Source organism: Monodon monoceros, unplaced genomic scaffold, assembly GCF_005190385.1.
Source record: "Monodon monoceros isolate NGI ecotype Baffin Bay Population unplaced genomic scaffold, NGI_Narwhal_1 Super_Scaffold_16, whole genome shotgun sequence".
Taxonomy (NCBI): Eukaryota; Metazoa; Chordata; class Mammalia; order Artiodactyla; family Monodontidae; genus Monodon; species Monodon monoceros.
The window spans coordinates 51,323,028-51,332,888 of NW_021703772.1; positions in this window are offsets into that span (position 1 = coordinate 51,323,028).

The following is a 9,861-nucleotide window of genomic DNA, read 5'->3' on the forward strand; positions in this document are numbered from 1 at the left end:
ACTCAACAACCAGCAAGCTACAGTTCTGGACACCCTACGCCAAACAACTAGCAAGACAGGAACATAACCCCATCCATTAGCACAGAGGCTGCCTAAAATCATAATAAGGCCACAAACACCCCAAAACACACTGCCAGACGTGGACCTGCCCACCAGAAGGACAAGATCCAGCCTCATCCACCAGAACACAGGCACTAGTCCCCGCCATGAGGAAGCCTACACAACCCACTGAACCAACCCTAGCTACTGGGGAAGGACACCAAAAACAACGGAAATTACGAACCTGCAGCCTGCGAAAAGGAGACACCAAACACAGAAAGTTAAGCAAAATGAGAAGTCAGAGAAGCACACAGCAGATGAAGGAGCAAGGCAAAAACCCACCAGACCAAACAAATGAAAAGGAGATAGGCAGTCTACGTGAAACAGAATTCAGAATAATGATAGTAAAGATGATCCAAAATCTTGGAAATAGAAGGGAAAAAATACAAGAAACGTTTAACAAGGACCTAGAAGAACTAAAGAGCAAACAAACAGAGATGAACAGCAGAATAAATGAAATTAAAAATCCTCTAGAAGGGATCAAGAGCAGAAAAACTGAGGCAGAAGAATGTATAAGTGACCTGGAAGATAAAATAGTGGAAATTACTACTGCAGAGCAGAATAACGAAAAAAGAATGAAAAGAATTAGGACAGTCTCAGAGACCTCTGGGACAACATTAAATGCACCAACATTCGAATTATAGGGGTTCCAGAAGAAAAAGAGAAAACAGAAAGGGACTGAGAAAATATTTGAAGAGATTATAGTTGAAAACTTCCCTAATATGGGAAAGGAAATAGTTAATCAACTCCAGGAAGCACAGAGAGTCCCATACAGGATAAATACAAGGAGAAACACACCAAGACACATATTAATCAAACTATCAAAAATTAAATACAAAAAACAAATATTAAAAGCAGCAAGGGAAAAACAACAATTAACACATAAGGGAATCCACATAAGGTTAACAGCTGATCTTTCAGCAGAAACTCTTCAAGCCAGAAAGGAGTGGCAGGACATATTTAAAGTGATGAATGAGAAAAACCTACAACCAAGATTACTCTACCCATCAAGGATCTCATTCAGATTTGATGGAGAAATTAAAAGCTTTACAAATAAGCAAAAGCTAAGAGAATTCAGCACCACCAAAACAGCTTTACAACAAATGCTAAAGGAACTTCTCTAGGCAGGAAACATAAGAGAAGGAAAAAACCTACAATAATAAACCCAAAACAATTAAGAAAATGGGAAAAGGAACATACATATTGATAATTACCTTAAATGTAAATGGATTAAATGCTCCAACCAAAAGACATAGACTGGCTGAATGGATACAAAAACAAGACCCGTATATATGCTGTCTACAAGAGACCCACTTCAGACCTAGGGAAACATACAGACTGAAAGTGAGGGGATGGAAAAAGATATTCTATGCAAATGGAAATCAAAAGAAAGCTGGAGTAGCAATTCTCATATCAGACAAAATACACTTTAAAACAAAGACTGTTACAAGAGACAAAGAAGGGCACTATAATGATCAAGGGATCAATCCAAGAAGAAGATATAACAATTATCAATATTTATGCACCCAACATAGGAGCACCTCAATACATAAGGCAAATACTAACAGCCATAAAAGGGGAAATTGACAGTAACACATTCATAGTAGGGGACTTTAACACCCCACTTTCACCAATGGACAGGTCATCCAAAATGAAAATAAATAAGGAAACACAAGCTTTAAATGATACATTAAACGAGATGGACTTAATTGATATTTATAGGACATTCCATCCAAAAACAACAAAATACATATTCTTCTCAAGTGCTCATGGAACATTCTCCAGGATAGATCATATCTTGGGTCACAAATCAAGCTTTGGTAAACTTAAGAAAATTGAAATTGTATCAAGTATCTTTTCCGACCACAACACTAGGAGACTAGAATCAATTACAGGAAAAAAATCTGTAAGAAATAAAAACACATGGAGGCTAAACAACACATTACTTAATAATGAAGACATCACTGAAGAAATCAAAGAGGAAATAAAAAAATACCTAGAAACAAATGACAATGAAAACACAACGACTCCAAACGTATGGGATGCAGCAAAAGCAGTTCTAAGAGGGAAGTTTATAGCTATACAAGCCTACTTTAAGAAATAAGAAACATCTCAAATAAACAACCAAACCTTACACCTAAAGCAATTAGAGAAAAAAGAACAAAAAAAACCCCAAAACTAGCAGAAGGAAAGAAGTCATAAAGATCAGATCAGAAATAAATGAAAAAGAAATGAAGGAAATGATAGCAAAGATCAATAAAACTAAAAGCTGGTTCTTTGAGAAGATAAAATTGATAAACCACTAGCCAAACTTATCAGGAAAAAGTGGGAGAAGACTCAAATCAGTAGAATTAGAAATGAAAAAGGAGAAGTAACAACTGACACTGCAGAAATACAAAGGATCATGAGAGATTACTACAAGCAACTCTATGCCAATAAAATGAACAACCTGGAAGAAATGGACAAATTCTTAGAAATGCACAACCTGCCAACACTGAATCAGGAAGAAACAGAAAATATGAACAGACCAATCACAAGCACTGAAATTGAAACTGTGATTAAAAATCTTCCAACAAACAAAAGCCCAGGACCAGATGGCTTCACAGGCGAATTCTATCAAACATTTAGAGAAGAGCTAACATCTATCTTTCTCAAACTCTTCCAAAATATAGCAGAGGGAAGAAAACTCCCAAACTCATTCTATGAGGCCACCATCACTCTGATACCAAAACCAGACAAAGATGTCACAAAGAAAGAAAACTACAGGCCAATATCACTGAGGAACATAGATGCAAAAATCCTCAACAAAATACTAGCAAAGAGAATCCAACACCACATTAAAAGGATCATACATTATGATCAAGTGGGGTTTATCCCAGGAATGCAAGGATTCTTCAATATATGCAAATCAGTCAACATGATACACCATATTAACAAATTGAAGGAGGAAAACCACATGATCTTCTCAATAGATGCAAAGAAAGCTTTTGACAAAATTCAACACCCATATATGATAAAAAACCCTGCAGAAAGTAGGCATAGAGGGAACTTTGCTCAACATAATAAAGGCCATATATGACAAATCCACAGCCAACATCGTCCTCAATGGTGAAAAACTGAAAGCATTTCCACTAAGATCAGGAACAAAACAAGGCTGCCCACTCTCACCAGTATTATTCAACATAGTTTTAGAAGTTTTAGCCACAGCAATCAGAGAAGGAAAAGAAATAAAAGGAATCCAAATCGGAAAAGAAGAAGTAAAGCTGTCACTGTTTGCAGATGACATGATACTATACATAGAGAGTCCTAAAGATGCTACCAGAAAACTACTAGAGCTATTCAATGAATTTGGCAAAGTAGCAGGATACAAAATTAATGCACAGAAATCTCTTGCATTGCTATACACTAGTGATGAAAAATCTGAAAGTGAAATTAAGAAAACAGTCCCATTTACCATTGCAACAAAAATAATAAAATAGGAATAAACCTACCTAAGGAGACAAAAGACCTGTATGCAGAAAATTATAAGACACTGATGAAAGAAATTAAAGATGATACAAATAGATGGAGAGATATACCATATTCTTGGATTAGAAGAATCAACATTGTGAAAATGACTCTACTACCCAAAGCAATCTACAGATTCAATGCAATCCCTATCAATCTACCACTGGCATTTTTCACAGAACTAGGACAAAAAATTTCACAATTTGTATGGAAACACAAAAGACCCCGAATAGCCAAAGCAATCTTGAGAAAGAAAAACGGAGCTGGAGGAATCAGGCTCCCTGACTTCAGACTATACTACAAAGCTACAGTAATGAAGACAGTATGGTACTGGCACAAAAACAGAAATACAGATCAATGGAACAGTATAGAAAGCCCAGAGATAAACTCACGCACATATGGTCACCTTATCTTTGATAAAGGAGGCAAGAATATACAGTGGAGAAAAGACAGCCTCTTCAATAATGGTGCTGTGAAAACTGGACAGCTACATGTAAAAGAATGAAATTAGAACACTCCCTAACATGATACACAAAAATAAACTAAAAATGGATTAAAGACCTAAATGAAAGGCCAGAGACCATCAAACTCTTAGAGGAAAACATAGGCAGAACACTCTATGACATAAATCACAGCAAGATCCTTTTTAACCCATCTGCTGGAGAAATTAAACAAAAATAAACAAGTGGGACCTAATGAAACTTCAAAACTTTTGCACAGCAAAGGAAACCATAAACAAGACGAAAAGACAACCCTCAGAATGGGAGAAAATATTTGCAAATTAAGCAACTGACAAAGGATTAATCTCCAAAACACAAGCAACTCATGCTGCTCAATATCAGAAAAACAAAGAACCCAATCCAAAAATGTGCAGAAGACCTAAATAGACATTTCTCCAAAGAAGATATACAGATTGCCAACAAACACATGAAAGAATGCTCAACATCATTAATCATTAGAGAAATGCAAATCAAAACTACAATGAGATATCATCTCATACCAGTGAGAATGGCCATCATCAAAAAATATAGAAACAATAAATGCTGGAGAGGGTGTGGAGAAAAGGGAACCCTCTTGCACTGTTGGTGGGAATATAAATTGATACAGCCACTATGGAGAACAGTATGGAGGTCCCCTAAAAAACTAAAAATAGAACTACCATATGACCCAGCAATCCCACTACTGGCCATATACCCTGAGAAAACCATAATTCAAAAAGAGTCATGTACCACAATGTTTATTGCAGCTCTATTTACCATAGCCAGGACATGGAAGCAACCTAAGTGTCCATGAATAGATGAATGGATAAAGATGTGGCACATACATACAATGGGATATTACTCAGCCATAAAAAGGAATGAAACTGAGTTATCTGTAGTAAGGTGGATGGAGCTGGAGACTGTCATACGGAGTGAAGGAAGTCAGAAAGAGAAAAACAAATACCACATGCTAACACATATATATGAAATCTAAAAAAAAAAAAGAAGAAAAAATGGTCAGAAGAACCTAGGGGCAAGATGGGAATAAAGATGCAGACCTACTAGAGAATGGACTTGAGGATACGGGGAGGGGACAGGGTAAGCTGGGACAAAGTGAGAGAGTGGCATGGACATATATACACCTCCAAACGTAAAATAGATAGCTAGTGGGAAGGAGCCGCATAGCACAGGGAGATCAGCTTGGTGCTTTGTGACCACCTGGAGGGGTGGGATAGGGAGGGTGGGAGGGAGGGAGATGCAAGAGGGAGGAGATATGGGGACATATGTATATTATAACTGATTCACTTTGTTATAAAGTGGAAACTGACCCACCATTGTAAAGCAATTATACTCTAATAAAGATGTTAAGAAAAAAAAGAAATATGTTTTGCAGTTTTCATAGTCTCAAAAGAATCTTAATTATATAAATTATGATATCCACATTAAGTGTTCTTAGGAATACTATCATACTTTAGAGATTGACGACTTTAAAAATATTTTGTTATATATTAGATAACCTAAGGAAACATTTCCAGTGAAGCAGGTGCATATTACATAGTTTGCATTTTTAGAACACATAGGGGAGACCAGGGTGTTTTAAAAGGTAAGGGAACTAACAATTCCAGTAACATCATCACTATTTGAATTAGGATCAAACACTAGACAAGTTAGTGCTAATCAGATGTTTCTCTGACCTATAGAAAATGATTCAACCCTCCCACGTCCAGTTACGAGAGAAAAAATTAACGAGTTGGTTAATTATTATTGTTTTCTCCAGGTTTGGGGATGTTCTCTCTAGATTCTCAAGTCAGATGGATTTGATGCATACTTCTATATTAGTACTCATCATATTACATCATGGATATTTTATATTTGCACACATACATCCCTAGTGCTTAACACAGTGCCTGGCACTTAGTCACACTTTATTGGTTAAATGAATTAAAGACTATACCACAAGGAGTTCTGCTGTCACTGATATTAACAGTGTTAAGATAGATGATTTCTCAATATGCTGGCACCATGCAAATAACTTTTCTACAAACTATCCCAGGAGGCATTAGATGGATGAAGTTGTCTTTCAGAGTGAGGAAGGTACTGTGTTGAAATTTCCTAAGGTGCCCAATTACCTTAGATTTTAATTACTTCTTAATAAATGGTTTTAATAATAAACTTGCACTATTAAAACCCACTATTATTTTGAGATAATCTACTGTTAGGAGTAAAGATTAAAGAGGCCTTCAATAAGTGGTGCTGGAAAAACTGGACAGCTACATGTAAAAGAATGAAATTAGAACACTCCCTAACATAATACACAAAAATAAACTCAAAATGGATTAAAGACCTAAATGTAAGGCCTGACACTATAAAACTCTTAGAGGAAAACACAGGTAGGACATTCTTTGACATAAATCGCAGCAAGATCTTTTTTAATCCACCTCCTAGAGTAATGAAAATAAAGACAAAAATAAACAAATGGGATCTAATTAAATTTAAAAGCTTTTGCACAGCAAAGGAAACCATAAACAATACAATAAGACAACCCTCAGAATGGGAGAAAATATTTGCAAATGAAGCAACCAACAAAGGATTAATCTCCAAAATATACAAACAGCTCATGCAGCTCAATATCAAAAAAACAAACAGCCCAATTAAAAAATGGGCAGAAGATCTAAATAGACATTTCTCCAACAAAGACATAAGGTGGCCAAAAAGCACATGAAAAGGTGCTCAACATCACTAATTATTAGAGAAATGCAAATCAGAACTACAATGAGGTATCACCTCACACTGGTCAGAATGGCCATTGTCAAAAAATCTACAAACAGTAGAGATGCTGGAGAGCATGCGGAAAAAAGGAAACCCTTTTACGCTGTTTGTTGATGGGAATATAAATTGGTACAGTTTCTATGGAGAACAGTATGGAGGTTCCTTAAGAAACTAAAAATAGAACTACCATGTGACCCAGCATTCCCACTCCTGGGCATACATCCAGAGAAAACCGTAATTCAAAAAGATACATGCACCCCAATATTCACTGCAGCACTATTGACAACAGTCAGGACATGGAAGCAACTTAAATGTCCAACAGAGGAATGGATAAAGAAGATGTGGTACATTTATACAATTGAATATTACTCAGCCATAAAAAAGAACAAAATAATGCCATTTGCAGCAACATGGATGGACCTAGAAATTGTCATACTGAGTGAAGTAAGTCAGATGCAGAAAGACAAATATCATATGATATCACTTATATGTGGAATCTAAAAAAAGGGTACAAATGAACTTATTTACAGAACAGAAGTAGAGTCACAGATGTAGAAAACAAATTTATGGTTACCAGGACATAAGGGGGGGGATGGATAAATTGGGAAATTAGGACTGACATACACACTATTATATATAAAATAGATAACTAATAAGAACTTGCCGTATAGCGCAGGGAACTCTACTCAGTACTCTGTAATGGTGTATATGGGAAAAGAATCTAAAAAAAAAAAAAGTGGATATATGTATGTGTATACTGATTCACTTCGCTATACACCTGAAACTAGCAACATTGTAAATCTTACAATGTTACTATACTTCAAAAAAAATTGAAAAAATAAAGTTCTACAACTCTTAAGAAGAATATCAACACAACTAAAGGAAAATTGGTAAAGGATATCAATATGTTTATATTAAGTTTTTAATTCAAAATATACTATAAATATATGTAAATATGTTCAATTTCAGAGTTAAGAAAAATAAAAGTAACAACTAGAAAAAAAAAGAGGTCCTTAAACCATCACTTCTCTGTAGCCCATCTATGGGGCATTAAGATGTTCTATAGATGATCTACTGCTGTGAGAATGGTTAGATTAAAACACCAAAGATAGTACTTTTCACACAAGAAGCCAGGAAGATGTTTTTCCTTTAGAAACAAAGGAGTTTTAACATATAATTCTAATGCAGATAAGTGTCTTTAAGAAAGAATACCTGGAAGAGGGAAGTGGAGATTTCTCTCGATTGTTAGTGTATAAAATATACACTACCTATACACATGTCTGACCTCTCCAGGCCTGAGGCATACATTATATTTAAAAGTATTTTGACTTATGCCTCAAAGTAAATGAGTACCAGCCTCTCCATCTAAGGGTACTTATTGTTTGGGGCCTGTGCATTGTGTACAAGCATTTGTGCTGCCTCTTCTTGACTTTTATTTTCATGGCTGATAGAAGAGAACTGCTTCAACTTCTTCTCCTTAAAACCAGGCCCCAGCCCTACCCCAAATTCCACATTCCAGCTGAGCTGATCTATTGAAAATACTGAATGTTTTGTGTCCTCTCTCATAGCCTTTTTGTACCTTTGCCCGCAGAGAGTCCTCTCCACTCCTTTGTTTGCTGTTTCCTCTCCTTAGGACAGTCTCCCACCCATGGAAGCCCATGATCTAATTCCTGTCCACACTTCAAGACCTGATTTAGCTGGAAACTGCTATAGAAGCCATCCCCAGCCCTTCCAGACTGAGTTGTTTCCTTTTATCAGTGCTCCTGGAGAACCTGTGCAGAACTGTCCATTCACTTCTTGTTTTTCTCCCTTTTAACAGTGTCACTCTTGATGACAGAGCCAGTGTCTGATTCATTATTATACCTCCAGCAATACAAAAGCAAGGAGGCAGGCAGCATGGAGAAAGAGCTAAGATTTTGGAGTTGTTGAGGCTGTAGAGTTTAGAATTAGTGTTACTTTAGGCAAGTTTAGAGAGATTTCTCTATGACTTGGTTTCATAATCTGTAAAACAGATATAATACTGTCTACTTTGCAACATTCTTAATAAGTACTCAAATATGTACTTGGTGCCGTTTTTAAGCACTTTACATGCATCATCTCATTTATTCCTCAGCACAATCCAATGAGGTAGGTAGTGTTATTATTCATATTCTATAGTTAAGGAAACTGAAACATATCAATAGAAAGATTAAGTAACTTGCCCACAAATACCTGGCTAATAAGGGCATAGCCCGGACTTGAACCTGGGCAGTCTGACTCCAGAACACTTATAAGCTCTGTACTGCATTTCACTTTCTTTCATAACTTCTGGAGTGTGGTTCAAGTAACTGGATTGAGTTGCCAATTCTACTAGATAACATAAGGATTGTATTTGAGGATCTTCATCTGCATGTATTTTCAGCTTTCAGAAAGTCTCACAAGGCAGTACTTCTGCTTTCTATTTAGAGTATATTTAAAGTAAATTGTATAGATTCAAAAACTATTGTAATAAGGACAAGTCCTTCTTAAAATGTGTTTTCAAGGTATGTTATTCCAATTTAAAGAGCAATATTAAACATTTAGAATAATTACAGATTCTTGCCTTAACCTGTAAGTCTTTCTCATAGGCCTTAATACATAAACATATCAAATTCTTGCTTCACTTCTGGTCTGACCTTGGTACTAAATGCTCTCATGTGAGATATTACCTCCCTAGGCTTCCAAAGCATCCTAGTGTGTCTAGGAGGCCCCAACCTTACTCAGACAGGAAGCCAAATCCCTCTGCTTTCAGCCCTCTTTATTCCCTTCGTCAATATATTTTTTCTAAAAATCTATGTCCACAGTTGTTTGTTCTTATTTCTGTTTGCAGAAAAAGATTATCTCCCAACAGATCTACAGATAAGAGATTAAACAAACTCTGCTAAGAATCAAAACTCCTCTTAACATTAAAATTCTCAGTTCTAAACAGTCCCTCTTCTATTTCAAAACATAGCAATTCAACTTTTCTTGAAGGGATCAGAGAGTTGTG